Source organism: Montipora capricornis, chromosome 3, assembly GCF_036669925.1.
Source record: "Montipora capricornis isolate CH-2021 chromosome 3, ASM3666992v2, whole genome shotgun sequence".
Taxonomy (NCBI): Eukaryota; Metazoa; Cnidaria; class Anthozoa; order Scleractinia; family Acroporidae; genus Montipora; species Montipora capricornis.
In genome coordinates, this window is record NC_090885.1 from 43,401,808 (window position 1) to 43,421,203 (window position 19,396).

Below are 19,396 nucleotides of genomic sequence, written 5' to 3' on the forward strand. Positions count from 1 at the left end.
GTGTTATCGAAAGTTAAAAAAAGATGGCGATCTCTGTAAAAACTATGTGTCTGTTGGCTTTTCTGTTGGTGCTATTATCGCGAAGTGAAGTTGAGAAAACGTTCATGGCTGGCTTGTTCTCGATAAGCTCTGAAGCTTTCCGTCGAGGCACATCTCACAACTTGCACAAATTACAGGTACGAGTTGAACGCGTAGTCCGCGTGGCTAGTTTGCTCGATAATCCGTTTATTCACGGGAACCCAAATATGTCAAGTTGTACTGATGTACCGTCGGAAATCCGAGTTTTAGGATTCAGACGATAATCAGTGTAATTTATTCGCCTAAGGACCTCTTTTTGTTGCCAATAAAGTACGGGCTCGATGGCTCCAAAACGTCACGGCAAACATCGCCTCTTCAACCGACCACGTTCAATTTCATTCGACACAATATCTACTGGGAAATTGCTCTTCTCGCCGAAACACGAAAAACTGCTTTTGCAAATTTTCCTGTATATCAGCGCGATGTTTTGGGTTGGGGAGATCTGAAGAAAAGAAGATTTAAAAGAATTGTTATTTCATTCGGCCCACCAAAAGTGCTACTTTCCATTCTTGAATTTGTCCTGTATTCAACGTCAGCTGCGATCCTTTCAGCTGGGAATGTGCAGTGTCTCCTGGAATTGATTATAACATCAAGTTCCGGAACAAGCATCTTGGTGACCCTAACTCCAGTGATTGAAGCATACACCTACCAGCTATCTCGTGAACTGCGTATGTTCAGCTTGGACCGGGATAAACTAGAAATTGATTATTTCGTTGAAAACTTGAGAAAGAAGAGTGACATGGGATTCGACCGAGAGGATCTTTTTTGGAAACTGGAAATTGAAATTCCAGGAATTCATTTGTATATACAGGAATTCCACAATCACTATCAATCCACCTTCCCATTTGCTACAGCTGCTATTACTATGAACTGGATTAATCAACTTAACCTGCTTGTAGACAAAGTTAAAGACATCCAACCAGCCCTTGTGATTAATAGAAGTGACCACGGATCAGAATCATTTGTAAAGCCCCCTTTAGAACAGACTGGATTAACATTCTGTAAAGAAAATTGCTGCTCATCTTTAAAGTTTACCAGGTTGCAGACATGTGAGAAACGTTTGGAGAACACGGAATTTCAGTTTCTTAACTTCATGTCTGTCGGCCCTTTAAATAAACGGGAGATAAAGGAGCTCCAGCAGTTAACTATCAACACAGAGCACCTGCAAGACAATCTTTGCTCTGTTTCAACCGGCCTCTGTTGTCACTTGGATATAGTGAGGTCTTTCAGGAAATGGTTAAACGAACGATGTGAAACTTTGCTGAAAAAAATCGAGTTCTTTGCTATTAAAACAGGTAAAAACTATGGGATGTTTTGTATCTATATCAGAATACCAAATGGCAAGCCCCCTGTCCAAAAAGAAGTTCACCCTTTGATGAGTAATACTACACTGGCAAGAACCATAGAGAGTGGCTTTGACATAAAAGACTTTTATTTAACATTAAATGGGAGAATTCTGAGGGATCATTTGTCTGTCAAAGAGGAAGAAATTGTCCCTTCATCTATTATAGACGTACAATTGCGCGTGCGCGGTGGCGGTAAACAGTGCTGCTTGGCTGGCTGTATCAATGATGCAGGCAGTTACCCCTTAACTGCCTGTAGGGAAAGTTATGAAGTCAAAGGACAGAGCCTTCAACCCGAACATATGTGTTTTGAACATTAGTTGGGATAGAGACAATCCCGTGAATTATGAGACGGGTGAAATAGAATATATTCTGTGCCGTTCATGTCAGAAAAACATCAAGTGCTTCTAGCCATGTGGCTGTTCACACCACATGTCCAACTTCTTGAACAGTACATTTCATGTTACGTGCAACAACGGAGATAACGTGACTTCTTTTAGTGATGTCCAGTCAACGACCAGAAACAAGAATTATATTTGTTTTTCCTGCAGTAAAGGCCTCGAACATTTTCGGGCCAAACAAGCTAACACTCAGTCATCAACCCTTAATGAACAGCATGTCCTCTCCACAATGGCATCTCATAATCTTGACATGGGCCATTTATACTCTTTATTGGTAACGAAACTCCCTCCCAACTGGAAAATTGCAATCACTGGTGATAAAACAATCCAACTGTTATTTTCTCCTGTAAGAAATGAAAAACACAATATCAACGAGAGACAAATTTTGCTCACTGAAACTGGCACTCTGTCTGTTAGACTACTTGATCGTGATATTCAGTGGCATGAAGATGCAATTAATGGTGAAACATATGAGCAACTTGTGCATAACATCCTACATGTGATGAGAAAGGTCGAATTGTGCAAAGTATGTTCTGGAATTTACAATCAGGAAATTCTGATATACTCAAAACAAAAGCTTTTGACTACCACTTGTGACTTCATTGTAGAGTCCAATTGGACAATTCCCCATGCTTTCAACAATACGCTCATAAAGGAAACTGTATGTTCAGGACGGCCTAATGAATGCCTTGTGCTTATCAAGGATACTGGACGATCAGAGAGATGTAAGAATTGCCAACGATTGTGGAATAACTCTTTACGTTTTAAACTGACATCCAAGCAAAATACCTCCGGTGAAACATTGGCTAACAGCAGAGTGAGGTTGTCACTCTTATCGAATCAAAAGCTTCTTGAAAGAGCTAGAAATATGAGCAAAGAAATTAAGAAACTCAGAGAGAATAATTGAAATTTGAGAAAGCTCCTACGGAAAAGAAAGGAAGTAAGTGTTGAAAACTTTCGCCCTTGCAGTGATGATCTCGTTAAGATGATGGACTTTGCAGTCAACAACAACATCTTGAAGAAAGATTCAGTACTGTATACATTTATGCTGGATGCAGTAAATCAACTTAATTTGGCCCACAGTGGCAATAGCCCCACCAAACCAAAAGGTATGAGGTGGGACACATTAACTATCAAACTGGCGGTAGCTTTGGCAGTTAAATGTAAAGCGAAAGGCTATGAGGCAGTTAGAAAGTGGCTACCATTACCTTCCTGGAGACTTGTTCAAGGGTACCGTATGGCCGATATGAACACCGATCCAATTGACACAAACAATCTTGAGCTCTGTTGGAAGGAAATACAAAACAAGAAAGTTAAGGGTTTGTTTGGACTCCACTGGGATGAGATGGACATACGCGATGGTATCAGGTTGTGCAGAAGAACAGGGAAACTCATAGGGTTTGAGAACTTCAGTATTCCCAAGGCGTTTGACTATAATGTTGAGGAATTATGCAATGATGATTTTGAGGAATCCCTGGTGACTTCAAATGGTAGTGATAACCATGCAGTTCAGGAAAGCAGTGATGAAGAAGAGGAGTATTTCGATGATGAAGGCAACAGCTACTATGAAGAAAGTGAAACGGGGACAACTTTAAGAAAGACTACAAGGCAAATATGTCAGTTTTTCGTCACCAGCCTTGAGGGGGATTTTGCCTGGCCAGTGGCTTCATTCCCTGTCTACAGTGTCACTGCCGAGAAACTTGATAAAAACATGCTATGGCCATTAGTGCGAGCACTGGATAAAGTTTCAAATGGTAACATTATTATTTCTTATGGAGTGTGTGATGGAGGGCCATGGAATTCAAAGTTTTTTGGAAAGTCAAATAGATGCTCTCTCTGGGTGACTACAAACCCAGTGACTGGAGGTTATATCCACTGGATTTCAGACTTCCCACATATGATCAAGAAACTAAGAAATTTTGTTTTCAATCAAAACTACACATTGAGGAAAGATGGAAAGAGCATCTCATGGGATCATATAGTTGCTGTATCAAAATATCTTGATACTAAAATTTCTGATAAACATGTACTTTTGGATGGCAGAACTAAAATGAAAGTCAAATATGCAAGGGAAGTACTAAGTGAAGAAACTGCAAGCATAATGGAGAGGGGTGACTTTCCTTTTACGCTAAATGAAACTGAGCAGACTCGTTCCTATATCAGAATGTGCAACAAGCTTTTCAAGACAATGAACACAAGTACTCTTGATGGGGCATATATGAAAGATCTTATAGCTGTGTTGCGCTGGTTTCAGACATGGTTTCATGAGATTAACAGAGAGTCACAGCAACATCGAGGTAACAAATCTTCAAGTACTGTATGGCAACAGTTTATACCCCGCAAAACCTATCAGGATCTGTTGGTGATGATCAGAGGGATCATTGGCACAATAGGATACATCAACATAAACTACCCTTACATCAATGTGGTTCCAAAAAGTATGTGTCAGGATGACGTTGAGAATTACGTTTCCCTCATAAGGGGCAGAGAAACATCACCAATAGTCCAACGCTTCTTTGAAATAAGAAAGACCCTTGTAGCTGACTTTAACATAACAAATGAACTTGGCATGATGGAAGGTTCATCATCCTCGTACGATGCTCCAGCTTTGCAGATGAAACCTGGTGAAGTGCAATTGACAAGGGAATCAACAACTTACAAACATAACAAGGCAGTGAGAAAGGAGCAATATCTTAGTAAAATTAGAGCATCACTTTTAAAGGCCTCAGCTAAGTCTGCTCATCAAAATCATGTAACAAGTTTGCCAATGTATTATTCCATTGAGCCAAATCACAAGAACCAACTTATCAATCAATGCCATGCAATTGTGCAAATTATTGATCATGCTTTACCCAAGGCAATACTTAACAGAACAATTCAGACAATTGAAGCTTTGAAAGATGCTAATAACAAGGAGATCTTCACAAACTTTAACATTTTGCTAGACAGAAATATAAGATCTAACTACTTTAAATTGACTGGGTTTTGTGACAAGTCATACATTACAGCAGAGAAAGAAGTATTTGAAGATGATGCTGTGTATTCATGGTGGACAGCTTTGACCAGCCTCATATGTGGTGGAAATGAGGGAACAGAAGAGGCCATGTTTATGTACATAAAAAAGTTTCTTAAGAGGAGATGTGTAACTTACTTAGCAAAGGATGGGTTAAGCCCCTCTTTCAATAACTCAAAGGCAACAAGACAGCGTATCACAGATAAAAAGGGGATATCAAAGAAAGACTCACAACAGAAAGCACAGCCAAATGATGTATGTCTTAGGTGTGGTATGCTGGGTCACTGGGCAAAAGATTGTACGTATCCTCCACAACCTGAATGGTTAGCAAACCAAACCTGCTTTAAGTGTGGATGCCTGGGTCATCTCGCAGAGAACTGCAAGTCCAAAAAATTGGTTAGGTCCAAAGTGTCTCAGCAAGCCAATAGAAGACCTAATTTGCCAAACATAGTTAGTTCACTTCCAACTGTAAATTTGAAAGACCAGCAGAGCTATAAGATGTTACAAGAAGCTCCACCTCAAGTACATGTATCTGACAAGAGAAATTACCTGAAACAGAGAACAGAGAAATGGTTTCAGGAAAGAAGAAAGTACATTAATGCAAGCAAAATGGGTACAGTGTTAGGCTTCCATGGAAAGAAAGAATTTGCACTATACTGGTCTACTTTGCATGGTATGAGTTCTGACTCTGTTGAAGCACCCAGCAGCATTGCAAGCTTGTCAATGGAGTGGGGAACAATCTGTGAAGATAATGCCAGAGTAACCTACTTGGACTACATTGGCCAAACAAATCCTTATGCTACAGTACATGAGACTGGCTTGTGGGTGATCAGTTGGAAAGGTACAGAGATAATTGGTTGCTCTCCCGATGACCTAGTGGAGATGCACAGTACAGGTATAAAGCCAACAAGTGGCCGAGGCATTACTGAATATAAATGCCCCTTTAAAGGGGGTTTTCCGTGCCATTACAAGACTATTCCTCCATCATATTATCTTCAAATGCAGTTAAATATGTGGGCCACAACCAGCTTATGGTGCCACCTTGTTGTATGGACCCCAAAGACAACAAGGATATACCTTGTCCAAAGAGATGATCAGTTTTTAGATAACTTGCTGAATGTGACTTTCCATCATTATTGGAACTTGAAAAAAAAGCCAGATAATCCTCATCCTACGTTACTTGATCTTAAAATGCAAGCTGAGAAAAGATCTAAAGAGATCATAACAGTTACAGAAATACCATCCTTGTGTTCAACATCTTGTCTTGACCAACTATCACAGTTTTCACCGCAAACTGTTGACTCCTTAGTAAAGGAAAAAAAACTGGAAATAGAAAAGTGAGGCATTGTTCAAAATGCCACAGGTTACTAACTGTTTGCAACAAAGACAAATGTGAAGAGAAACGCAAGGGCGCTTGTCGATTGTTATCATTGAATGCAAGAATTTCTTCAGTGGTCACAGCAAATGCAACACCAAGCAAAGATGGGTTCTCTTCATTTAGAAATGGATCAGGAGCTATTCCAAATTCCTGTCACCAAGATGCTTTACTGGTAATTCTCAATGAAATTTTCATGAGAAATCCACACTTCCTTAATGCAACTGGAAGCACTCAGTCACAGTGCATGCAAACACTTAAGGAAATGCACAAATTGTTTAAGCATGAAAAGTTTCATGAAAGCAAAATGATGCTATGGGAATGGCTACAAAACAGAACTGATAATGGAAGAACGTACTATGGCATAGGGAAACAGTGCTCCCTTGAAGCAATCTTACCCTCCATCAGGCATAAGCTTACTGAAATCGAAAGTAAGTTTCTAACTATAAATATTAAGACAAGCAAAAGATGTTTAAATCAAGCTGATCACCAACACCCAACAAAGGAGATATCCAAGGCAACATTTAGGGTAGTGGAGGAGAATTTCCTTCCTGAAGACAGGCTTTTCATCAGTAATAGTACCAGTCCTATTAATCTAACAAAACATTTCCAGCGGTATGCAGCCATTAAGGGTATAACGTGGACTTCTGCATCATGCAGCAAAGTAATAAAAGACCTGATATCTGATGAAGACCTGGTTGAATGTGTACGATGTGATTCACCAGCAACATGCAATTCGCAAATTACAAGTCTGCCAGACATTATTGTGCTTGAAATTGTCAAGAAAAATGATGGTCCACTGCCATATCATCCACATCTGGAAGACAACATGCTTGTTCGGGGAAATACTTACAAGCTTGTGGGGATCATATACTATAGTCGTGCAAGGAGCCATTACTGGAGTGATGTTTTTGTGCAAGGGACTTCTTCAAGGAACTTAAAAACAGGATGGTATAGCCATGATGGACTCAATAATGGTGGAAGTGCTAGCCACATAAGTGGAAAATCTATTCATTCCGATGGACAGTATCTTTCTTTGATCTTTTACGAAAAGATTTACAACACTTAGCAAACTGGATGCAGTGGAAGACAGAATGTCAGAACATGGCAGGAAAGCCTTTTAGGTGAAAGTGGACTGACTCCACCGAGAAAGAAATAGTAATTGGGTAAAATGAAACTGTGCATATCTGCTCCAGAAATGTAATTGTTGTTTTCATTTTTTACATTTAAAAATAAAAAAAAAACTTTATTAGAAAACTTTTAATTGAACCAGTTTAATTCTCATTTTTCTTTGTCTCAATATCATCACAAAGTGGAGTAAAGAAAAATAAGAGTGGAACTGGTTTGACAATTTTATAACCAAAACCGAAGGGAAGGGAGGGGGAATCCTAGAAAAAGTGAAAGATGTGCTCCATTGTGCCTTAACCGGAATAAAAATCCATGACTCTGAACCACTGACAATGTTTATAAACTCTTTCTTCTCTTCTATTCTGTATTCATTATTTTCTATTATGTCTGTGGTGTGGCAAAAAAAATATATATCAAAAATTACAAACAACAAAATCTAACCTGATCATAGAGTTTACCTCAGTTTGTTTTTAGCTACAAAGACTGAAAGCCAAACAAACGTTTTTTCGAAAGACCATTTTAGTTCGTTTTAAGCCCGGGGGGGAGACTCCCGTATGGAACAGACGAGGATGCTCGTCGGAAATTTTGAATTTAACCCCAAAAGGAGACCATCTGGGCATACATGTAGCTCAAGCTTTTTGTGACCCCTAAAGGACCCCAATCTGGGCGTGATTTAAGGAAAATTTGACCCCTAAAAACAAGTCAAACAGAAAAGTTGACTTCTGTTTCTCTTCGCGTAATTCTATGTTTCTTTGTGGAACCCTACACGAGACCTTGGTGGCTTAAAATATTGGCGCTTTGCCCGGAACACCCTAGGCGAGACCAAAATCCAAAATTTACACCCTTAAGCGACACAACGAGCATCCCCGTGTGTTTCATATGGGAGTTCCCTCCCCCCCCCCCCCCCCCCGGGGTTTTAAGGCTTCGTTTTAAAACTACTGATGAGCACTCCATCACTTTCATGTAAAAAACCCTGCCCCGGGAGTATAAATCTTTGTGAATGGCAGAGAGAGTATTCACTCAATGAAAGCAGGATTTCACAAAATTCTGTTTTCGCGAAAGTATTTCTTTTTGTAGGCGTTAATAAATGCTGGCTGAACAAATTACAAAGTAAAACGTTGGTTTATGCACAATCGAATGTCAGTGATGTCTATCTCTGAGTAAGTGTTTCTACTACAAATACCATAAATCAAAAGCCCGATTGAAATTTTACAAAGACAAAAAAAATAGTGGAACTTGAAAAATTGCGAGTTATACAGCGGGGATAAGTACAGTTCGCTCACCACCCTGTTTTACCACTAAGCTAAAGCTTACTAGCTTTTAGAGGCTTTTTTAATACGAAGAAATATACATTTACAAAATGTTGCCTTACCTTGATCTCGGAGAAACTACTGTCCGTTAACAACGACGTCCGCGAAGAAGCAAATTTTCCAAATTGAAGGGCTTCGAAATAAAAAAAGACGTTGGATAAACTAAAAAGAAGCTACCAAATTCCGCACCGGCATCGGCCGCCATGTTTTTTGTTGTGTTCACAGTTCGGGATGACAAACTCTGCTCGTGCGCAGTACACGAATCCGCTGACTGATGCCTCCATGATTGCTTTGCAAGTTGTGAGAACATCGTTTGGATTTCATTTAAGAGACTGTATGGGAAGTTGCTTCCCGCCCCCTGGACCTTGGCATACGGCACTTGTTGCGTTATATTGGAGTGTTCTGCCATACTGAAGAAAGAGAAGAACATTTATGGGTTGGGTTCCCGAAAATAAACAACCATTGTTTGATGCCATTGGAATGGTGTATAATTTACCAAACTTTCGTGCAAAAATTGACAGTGCAAGCTGCAGGAATCTTTAAGAAAGGTTTACATACATGTAGATAACGATAATTATGTGCTCACATTTGTGAAATAGTTGGAGCTTAAATAGTTTGACTTCCTTGTTTATTTTTGTTTACAGTCTTATTTAAATTATGTCTTCCTTTTGATGAATAAATACGTTTTGTAGCTATCAGGAAAAAAACCTTGCAATACACTGTACCTTTAATTATATGTAACAGTTACTTGCCAAAGGCAAAGTGAGTGTACATCTGAGACGAATAACTGTGCAAGACTCAGTATAACTTCAGAGCAGAACAACAGAGAATTGATAATCGACACAGAGAATAATTTATAATTGACAAAGTTTATTTAGTTGTAAAGTTCAGTGCCTGCAGGAGCCCTGCCATTTTGTTTTGCTTCATATTCACCAGCTAGTGCAGTAAATATATAATCATATTATTATTTCTATACGAAACCACTCAACCAATCAGATTGCTGGAAACTCTTTGTTCATCTCCGAAATTGTACTAATTATTTATTATGGTTGCTCTTATGGAGCGTTTTCACCTACGTGATCAGCAGCCATATTGGATTACTGAAACAAAAGAAAGTATTTGCATAACAATAGAGTTTAAATTCCAGAGGATTAGTTTGGAACACCAACATGGCCGCTTTGACGTCATGTGAAAAACCTCTATTCCAGCCCTAGTGGCATTCAAACATAGACATTCGACACTGTCACATAGCAATTAAAATCTGTGAAATAATTAATTATGAAATAATTATTATTTCACTTTTGTTTTTGATCAGTTGATATTCTATGAGTTAAAGTGCTACTATGACCAAAAAAATCAATCAAAATCAGTAAGTGACCCAAGTTTTAAGCCTTGATTTGAAGAAAAGATACCTGTTTATTTTAACTGGAATTTTCCTCTTTAATGGTCTGCCATTACTAACTTTAAAATCTTGAGAGAGCTGGATCGATGAGACAATGACGTCAAGACTCGCTAGTTTAAACAGCCTTTGGATAAGAATCAAAGCTCAAAATTTTACCAGTCAAGCCTTAAGCAACCACACTTTCAAAATCTGAAGCAAAAAAGGAAGTGTTTTTTTAATCATAGTAGCACTTTAAGTAGAATAACAATTTAAGTTGTGTAAGGTTGCCTTAAGTCGCCTTAAATCGCCTTCAATCGCCCTAAATCACTTGATTTTTTGGGCATTTTTTTCTCAAGTCACCTTAAGTTATGGCGACTTTATGTGTCAGACAAGGTCTCTTTATACTTTCAAGCATTTGCAATTTAAATAATACCAGATTATTTACCCTACTATAGAAGAAACATTATATGTTTACCTTTACAGTACAAGCTTCAACAGTTGTTGCATCTTTTTTCCTAGGGAACAGATACCAAAATATTTCTCTAAAGATAGCAGTACTAGTTAAAATTTGGACAGTGACAAACTGGACAAAGATTCTGGTAATAGCAGAGCTCCGCGCACTCCTTTGGCGCGCGCGCACGAAGCATCATAGCTAAGAAAATATGGTAACCCATCGATGTGAGAAAATTTGGTTTTATAGCCATGACATCATGAACATACGTGTGTTCGTCCTTCCACCCCTCCATGTATGCCATTGTGACCAGTATCACCTAACCATATTACAGGTTCAAGTTTAGAGCTCATGGAGGAGGCAATACTCCAGTTTACACTATAGCTAGTTTTCAGCATACATCTTTCATATTGGACATCAATGTTAAAGTCAATTGACACCTGTAAAAACAAGGTATCCGCTCACCAGTATCACGTGACCATATCACGGGCTCAAATTACATCTTATCGAGGGAATCTGTTTTTTTTATGGAAGTTGACCACTGTTGATTGGATCGCAGGCTCAAGCCAGGTCAGACAATCACACTCACACCTGAATAAGGCTTAATTTTTCGCGCTCTTTCTGTGGCTTGACGCGGCTACACAGCCCTGCTACGTCAGCAAAGCTCTTGACAGTCGATGGTACGGTATGGTTTGGAAAATATATTTTTCTTGAATTTTTCGCTGGTTTCCATCCAGGTTTACCATAATATAGCTGTGTTTAGGACACACTGGTGGCTACGTAGTTATTCAAGTCAAGCATTGGGGGGATATAAACTTAAAGCTGAGTGTTTATTTTTAATTTGTTTAGGGCTGCTTTTTGCTCTGAATTGCAGTTTCTGGTATGTCTTAGGATTTTTAATTTCGAATGTACTAAGGTTGCAAGATGCCTGGATGGCCTATGTCAGAAGAACAGAAACGAAAGAAGAGAGAGAGAGAACGAGAACGACAAAACGGTACACCAGTAATAGGTTAAAGTTGAGGAAGAAGTTACTCCACAAATTCTTTTCTTGGACACTAAACCATTTGTTATTTCTACGGATGAGTTATTTCAAGTGGATGCATATTTCTAAAACGTGGTTTAGTCATTTTTTCCCTTGTTCAGGAATGAAACTCGAATTTTTATTGTTAACTGGAATTAAATAACAATCATCTGTTTTTTTTTTGGACTGAAATAATCGATCTGTTGCTGGTTTGTTTGGCCTTAAAACGCGAACAAACAAGAAGTTTTTTTACTCCGCTTGCTTAACTGTTTTTCGATGTGCCTCGACAGTGACAAGAATTTTGCACTTATGTTCTTAACATGTAATCGCAATGAGTTTTCATAAAAGTATAAGGAGAAATATCACCAGCTTGTGTTTAGAGCAAGTACAGGTAATTTGCTGGAGATCTTGTTTGAAGTTTGTCCTTTCTAGCCGATTCTGGTTCTAAGCCAAGCTGGCATGTTTCAATGAAATACATCGAAGTGTAAATGATCTCGTTTTCAGAGATAAAGTGGAATAAATAAAGTACATCAATAAAACTCCTTGTTTGACCTTGAACTGGCAAAGACGATCTGTCACATCACGAGCTATAGTACGTCTGTGATTTGTAATTTTAGCGTGATTCCTATTCGCTGGCGTTTGACAGTCGACTCTGCAATGGCTTCTTTCCTTTTCCGTTAGCTTGCTGAGAATTTGCTTGTTTTCTTTTAAAACTCTTGCGATTCAAGAAAAATTAATTGCCTAACTGGTGAATTCGACAGTAGATTTGGTGGAAAAACCGATATCACACTCATCCCTTCGTGATTCATGTGATCAGTCCGTGGAATTCACTAGTTAGGCAGCGAAGAAAATTTTACGTAATTAAGCAATATCCAGGAAAACCAAAAGGCGAGCAGTTCCTACTTCAATAATCCTACAGCCACTAAAAATAAACAAGCCGGGAGCTCTGCTTTTAGGCTTGGCTAAATCTATATATTATTGGATAACATAGGCTAACATTCCAAATTTCATTGCTGACAGCAATTATACTTTAGTGCTCTGACTTATTGTACACTGGCTTACCCGTTTGCAACCCTTTTCAGACTAGATTGGGGAGGAAGATTTGCAACATAAACTAGGAACCATTCACTGTGTTATAATTCAAGAAACTATAGCTTTATGCAGTTCTTTTTATGTTTAGATCATCTTTTTTTTTTCTTTCGGTGTCAAAGATTTTATGAAAATCAAGGCATCCAATATGATGGCCGTTTGGTACTAACGACATCATTAACATATCATTTGTCACATGGTTTTCCATGGCAGAATTTATTTTCTTCTAAAAGGAGTTGTCTCTCCACAATGTTGCTGTGGGTGGTACATATAAGCTAAAACAAAAACCTCTTTTGAGTAGTAAAATGAGGCACTTAGTAATGTAACATTAGTCACTTCGCTGTGGTAACATGTAGTATACATGTGGAATTTCATCATTTCCACTTCATTTGGTTGTCCCGGAAAACGTAAAGACTTTAAAACACTTTTTCCTGGTGCTTCAGTAGACACTTTGACTACTTCCCTCCAGTCCTCTTCTGGAGAAGTTAAAGGCCCACCTTCAACCGACAGCCTTTGCGTGCCGTAGAACAATTTTCATACATGAAAATCCAGCCAAAGCTGAAATTTATGCAATCAGATCGCTGTGATAAGCAATGCGAATTTCCATAACAAAAACAAACGGTCGAAAAGCCTGTTGGTTGAAGGTGGGCCTTTAATGATGCAGCTAACACCCTTTTGATAGCCAATGGTAGGCACACCATAGTACCTTTTCTATGTGTTGTGTTTCAATAACTGTTTTCAGTTGTTTTTTGCATGCTAATATATGATTATAAGTGTAAATAAAATTTACATGTAAACAATAGAATCAGGGTTAACATAACATATAACCTATACCTTCTCTCAGATTATTTCTTGCTGTCCAATTAATGTGGATAGCTCTTTACTTTATACAATTATGTTATTTTTATAATAGTTGTTTATTGTATTGTGTCCCTAATAAACTGAAGCACCTGAATGAAATGTTTGTTAGCAGAGCTCAGGCACACAAAGTGCACCAGCGCAGCAACATGGGGAAGATGTTTTGAGTAATCTATAGATGCGAGAAATTTTGGTTATGAGTCACGTACGTCCAACCATTAAGACTGTCGTGGTGGAGATGGGGAGGCAGGACAGCCTCTGGGGACGGGAGTGTTCGGGCAATTTTCCTTGGCGGGAAATCACGTTAATGACAAGCAACAGGATAAAGATTCAAGAATAGTAAACAGCACGAGAGAAGAGGTAACAACATTTGAGGAATTTAAGCGAAGACATCCTAGAGAGAAGCTGAGGAAGGAGAACAAGAGAAAATTTCAATGACAATCAACGTAACCATTAGTTAAAAATTTGCACTAATTGTACTTCTTTCAAACATTAACAGCTTGAAGCACTTGTAAAATGTCAAACCACACCAACATACCAAGATCTTTCAATCCTGATTTTTTCTTTGAATACTGACTCTTACCTGTCTACTATAAATATTTCTGACAGCTGTGAACGATTCTAATGATGACTCCAATAAAGAACTGCTGCAAAGTCCATTCAACTTCACTGATGAACACACGCCCGTATTGACATTACATGATGTCATGCACAGTCACAAAAGAATCATGGGCTGACAGGCAGAGAGAGCCTTACTATTTTGAGGGACGATTTGTGGAGGGAGAGTGTAGCAATAGTCCAAAATCCAAAGTTTAAAAAAACTGCAAGTTCTAGGGTGCCCTTTGAAGGAGAGGCCGGCATTGATGATGGTGGTATTGCCAAAGAGTTTGGATTAGATTTTTCGTCAGAAGCCAATCTATTTGAAGGGATTAACGGCAGAAAACTGCCCATCTATTCCATGGAGGGAATATACTCGAGGATGTTTCAACTGGTTGGCAAAATGATGTCGTACTTAATCATTCACCAGGACATTCCCTTTTCCTGTTTCAGTCCTCCAGTCTACGAGTACATAGTCAGTGGTTCATTTGAAGCTGCTTCTAACTATTGTTGCCTTGATGATATCTGTGACTAAGAAATCGTGGAGCTGATAGGACAGGTGAACTGAATATTAATCCCCACCCAAATTTTTTGTCAGATGATGATGATGAAATAATTGTTCAATAATCTTTTTTGTTTTTTACACCAACACCAAGTCTCTGGTTTAAGTTCGGAAGTTCTTTGCAGGTGCCTCTCATCTACAAAAAGGGAATATGTTGTTTTGTATGTAGATATGGACAAAAAGCATGTTGCCATCGATCATTACCAACTAATAGTGGTGCATGGTTAATGTATAATTTTTATCAGAGCTTAACATAAGTTCAGGCTATATGAAGATACATATTAGTTGGAAAGTGTTCTATAGCCCCATTTCCTAGATCAACCAACACTATTGTACTTAAGTTGCTATGGGTGGAATTCAATCAATGTTGGTGTATAAGTATCAAAGATGGTTACATTTTGCCTGGCTATGAAGCATAGTTCCTATGACAATAGTATGTTATTTCAATTTCGTCTCAAGGTTACTGCCGCAAAAGAAGAAGAGCTTGTATCTCTAAAGCAAAATTGCATGTTAGTGGATAGCTTGGTAAATGCAGTGTGGTTGAACAACCTTACAATGGACAACAGAAATTTGGCCACCACACCTTCACGGTTCATTTCGTCCTACAGAAGCGTAACGAGCCCGTCGATCAACCATGCAAAGGCTTGAAGACACTAGGTGTCCTGGATCTTGTAAGGGCCCTCCAGGCTTGATGTGTAGGAGAGCACATGAAACCTACTTTTTTTTTTTGGTTAAAATGGTTTCCAGAAGTCGAGACACTTACTGATTCAAGTTAATGAGACTAACTTGGGAGCACTGAATAACTACACCATCTGGAAAGTACTGCGAAAGTGCTGGAAATACTGGATAAATTATCGTCCTTTCGTTTTGAAAGGAAACTGAATTATTTGCTGCAAGACCAACTGGATTGCTGAATGAGTTCTTTTTGCTTTAGTGTATGTTGTTTAATGCATTTTGACGTACTAAATATTGAAATATTCCCTAGGTACTTTGTAATGGCAGAGAAGAAAATAGACAGTAACGAGACAATAGGCCTTTTCTGTATGTCTGACGGATGAAGCGAAAACATGGATGTGGAATCTGTGCAGGCCTATGCGTATCTACAACAGGGAATTTACAAGCTGGAAGAAGGTTTGTATCTTATAAATCAGAGGTCTGTCTGAGATATATAACTGAGATTTGTGAGTGTTTTATACTCTTCCAAACACAAAAGGCCTTAATCATTAGTTGTTGAGCTATTAGAGAAGGGTAGGTGTATGTTTTTGCTGTGTTCAGATGGTGGATCGTCCTGCTGTCTTCTGATGTTATCAACACTATGATCAGCGCAGTTATGAACGCAATTTTTGCAATTGCGTAAAGAAGCCTGAAAAATTCAGGACTTCAACAGGGCTTGAACACTTGACCTTGCACTAACAGTGCCACGCTCTAACCAACTGAGCTATAAAGCCACTGACGTTGGGAGCTGGTCATTTGTGGGTTCTAATAATAATAATAATAATAATAATAATAATGGAAACATTGTTAGTGCGCATTTAAAAACCTCAATGCACTTTCTATAAATTATAGCAATAATATCAATAACAATAGCAATAACAATAAAAATAAAAATAAAACAAAAAAAACTACAAAGGTATCATTGGTCATCAAGGAGGTGGCGACGAAAAAGGTAAGTTTTAAGTGCAGTTTTAAAAGTTGACAGGGACGAGGCTGACTCAATATGTTCAGGTATAGAGTTACACAGTTTAGGAGCAGCGAAGGCAAACGCCCTTTCACCATACTAGAGGGTGTTAGGGCGGTATGAGTTGTGTAGTAAGGATTGCATAGAAGAGAGAAGTGTGCGTGAAGGGTTTCGAAACTTAAGTAGCTCACGGAGGTAAGATGGACCTTGATTATGGAGACACTTATTCGTAAGTAAATTCCAGTCTGGCAGGTATAGGCGTAATATGGTGAACTGTTGTTTTAAATATTACTGTTGTTTTAATGTTACTGTTACTGTTGTTTTAATTATTTATATTAGTATATTAGTAATTATTATAATTTTTAAGTTAGCGCAAATGAAAATAACTCAATTGATATTTGTGCTTTATAAGTGAAATATATTATTATTATTATTATTATTATTATTATTATTATTATTATTAAATCGACGAGCTCCCACAATCAGTCTAGCTGCAGTATTCTGAATTCTTTGTAGCTTAGCAAGTTCATTGGAGGGCAGGCCATATAGGAGACTCTTACAATAGTCTAGATGTGAAATAACGAGTGCATTTACCAATCGCTTAAGTGGGTCCGGAGATAGATAGTTCCGAATGCAACCAATAGAGTTAATGAAGAAGAAAGCTTTTTTACAAAGATCATTGATATGGGTGGATAAGGTGAAGTTAGCGTCCATAGTAACACCAAGGTTTCGGGTCTCTGATGTAATGTTCACAGGGACTCCAGCAACCATGAACCTAATTGAGGTTGTCATAAAGCTTAGGAAGCCAAGAATTAAACCAACATATATAACGACCAGAAGTTATTCCAGTTATGATAACAAAAGCTTTCTTCAAGATTTGGAATATGCCCCTTGGCATATGGTTAATTTTTTGACAACGTTGATGACCAAGTGGGTGTCTTCAACTCGCTCTTCTTAGAAATCCTAAATGACCATGCTCCTGTCAAGAAGATAAAAATTAAGTCCAGGCCGAAACCATTTGTAACGCGAGAAATAAAACAGGTTATGAAGACTAGAGACCATTGGCGTAAAAAAGCAATAAGAACAAATGATAAACTCTGTTGGAATAGCTACCGATTCTTTAGGCAAGAAGTTAAAAAAGAACTAAGACTCGCTGAGAAAATATATGTGAGAGAACAAATCCTTAACAGCCAAGGAAATACTAATGCTACTTGGAAAATCATAAATCGTTGCATGTCTCGAAATAACACTGCCAAGGCACTGAGAAATACAGAAGATCGCGTTGCTATTGCCAACAAATTCAATAGATATTTTACGTCGGTTGGAAGATTGACTGCTCTCGTGGCCAACCATTTGATACAGGAGCAACAACTAGACGTTACTGACGTAGTCACCCAACAAGAACCTACGACTTCATATTACTGTTCTGGTTGCTTCCAACTTTGAGTCTGTTACTGAAAGAGAAGTGGAATCTGTAATTAGTGGCCTGCGAGAATTATTCTGGGACTTAAAAAATTCGATCATATTAGCGAAGGACTTAAGTCACTAGGAATTCTCAAGGTAAAAGATAAACTAGATATCAGTGATGCAGTGATGGTATTTAAATGCCTAAACAATCTCGCGCCCAAATATTTATGTGACCAACTACAAATGAGATCCTTTGTATGTACCAGGGTAACACGATCTGCAAACAACCTAAATATTCCTCGTTGTCGCCTAGCAACCAGACAGCGTCGCTTTGCATATAGAGGTGTAAAAATCTGAAATGGATTAAGTATCGACTTGAGGAACTTAACTAGTTTAAATGCATTCAAAAGGAATTTATTCAGACAATATTTAAATAAATTATGTTAATATACTTGCTCTTAATTATTATATTTATCTTAGCTGGGGAATATATTTTTTTTAGAGAATATCAAAGTTAGTATGTTCATATATTTGTTCTGAATTATTGTTCTTTTTGTAGTATTGTACTGAAAAGCCCTTTTAGGGAGTTGCAATAAAACGTATGTATGTATGTATGTACATTGGACATCAATGGTTGCTATAACGTCTTGGAGTGGAGCTATGTATAGTGTAAATAAGAGTGGTCCCAGAATGGATCCTGGTGGTACACCATAATAAACGTTGATAGGTGAAGAAGATCCAGCAATGTTTACTCTTTGTGTTGGACCTCGAAGGTAAGAAGCAAACCAATTCAAACCGATTCCTTTAAATCCAAAGTACAAGTGGAGACGGGATAGTAATATAATGTGGTCTAGGGTGTCAAATGCTGCCGGAAGATCGAGTAATATCGATATGAAATTACTGCGGGAATCAAGAGTCTTCAAGATGTCATTAGTGACTCGTAGAAGTGGAGTCTCGGTGCAATGGTGTGCACGGTAAGCTGCCTGAAGTGAAGGAAATAAGGCATTGTTGTTGAGGTAGCTCTGGGTCTGGATGGCAACAGACTTTTCTATGACTTTACTCATGAACGAGATGTTTCCTAGAGGTCACTAATTCTCATAAATTTCCGAGTCGAGGTCTCATTTCTTAAGTTTTGGATGAACAATCTACGTCTTGAGTGGTATCTGAAACTCACCAGAGGCCAGTGATGCACACACGATCCTAGCAATAATAGGCGGTCAAGCACATGCTGCTTCACTTCAGCTGTAGGAATTGGATGAAGATCACAAGTTTTAGGGGTTACTGAACCCAAAACTTCTACGATATATGCGTGAGAAAGTATCTCAAAATTCCCAAAGTGACACGAAAGCTCCCTTCCGTCCACAAAGGCTGCCTTGGTGTTGTTAAGACCAGCACGGATATCAGAGATCTTGTTGATCAAAAAGTTATTAAAATCTTCAGCAAGTTGTTGAGATGACTGATGCAAAGGCAATGCAGTAGGTTTAAGCTTAAACATATTAATGACACAAAAAAGCTGATTCTGATCAGAGTTCTGTATTTTTTATGCGATAATAATCAGTCTTGGTTTTCTCGAGAAGATTATTGTATTTCTGAGTTGGTTCATGAAAAATTTCCATATCAACAGTCACACCAGACTTTCTATAGCGACGCTCAAGACGATGCTTCTCGCGCTTTTCATGGCAAAGTTGATCATTGTACCACTTT

The 19,396-nt window shown here is 38.4% G+C and overlaps 1 long non-coding RNA gene across 2 annotated transcripts in view; it reads right to left on the reverse strand.

Annotated features, from left to right (window-relative positions):
• Nucleotides 1–1,767: 1,767 nt before the first annotated feature.
• LOC138041397 (uncharacterized) overlaps nt 1,768–19,396 on the reverse strand; it is a 24,804-nt gene continuing 7,175 nt past the window's right edge. The window contains exons 2-6 of one of the 2 annotated variants that reach the window (XR_011130811.1): nt 10,505–10,544; nt 8,711–9,058; nt 7,670–7,725; nt 3,031–3,106; nt 1,768–2,166 (exon numbers count right to left, since the gene is read on the reverse strand). This is a non-coding gene — a long non-coding RNA (uncharacterized lncRNA). The remainder of the gene's footprint in view (nt 2,167–3,030; nt 3,107–7,669; nt 7,726–8,710; nt 9,059–10,504; nt 10,545–19,396) is intronic. The other variant, XR_011130810.1, reaches the window with a different exon arrangement.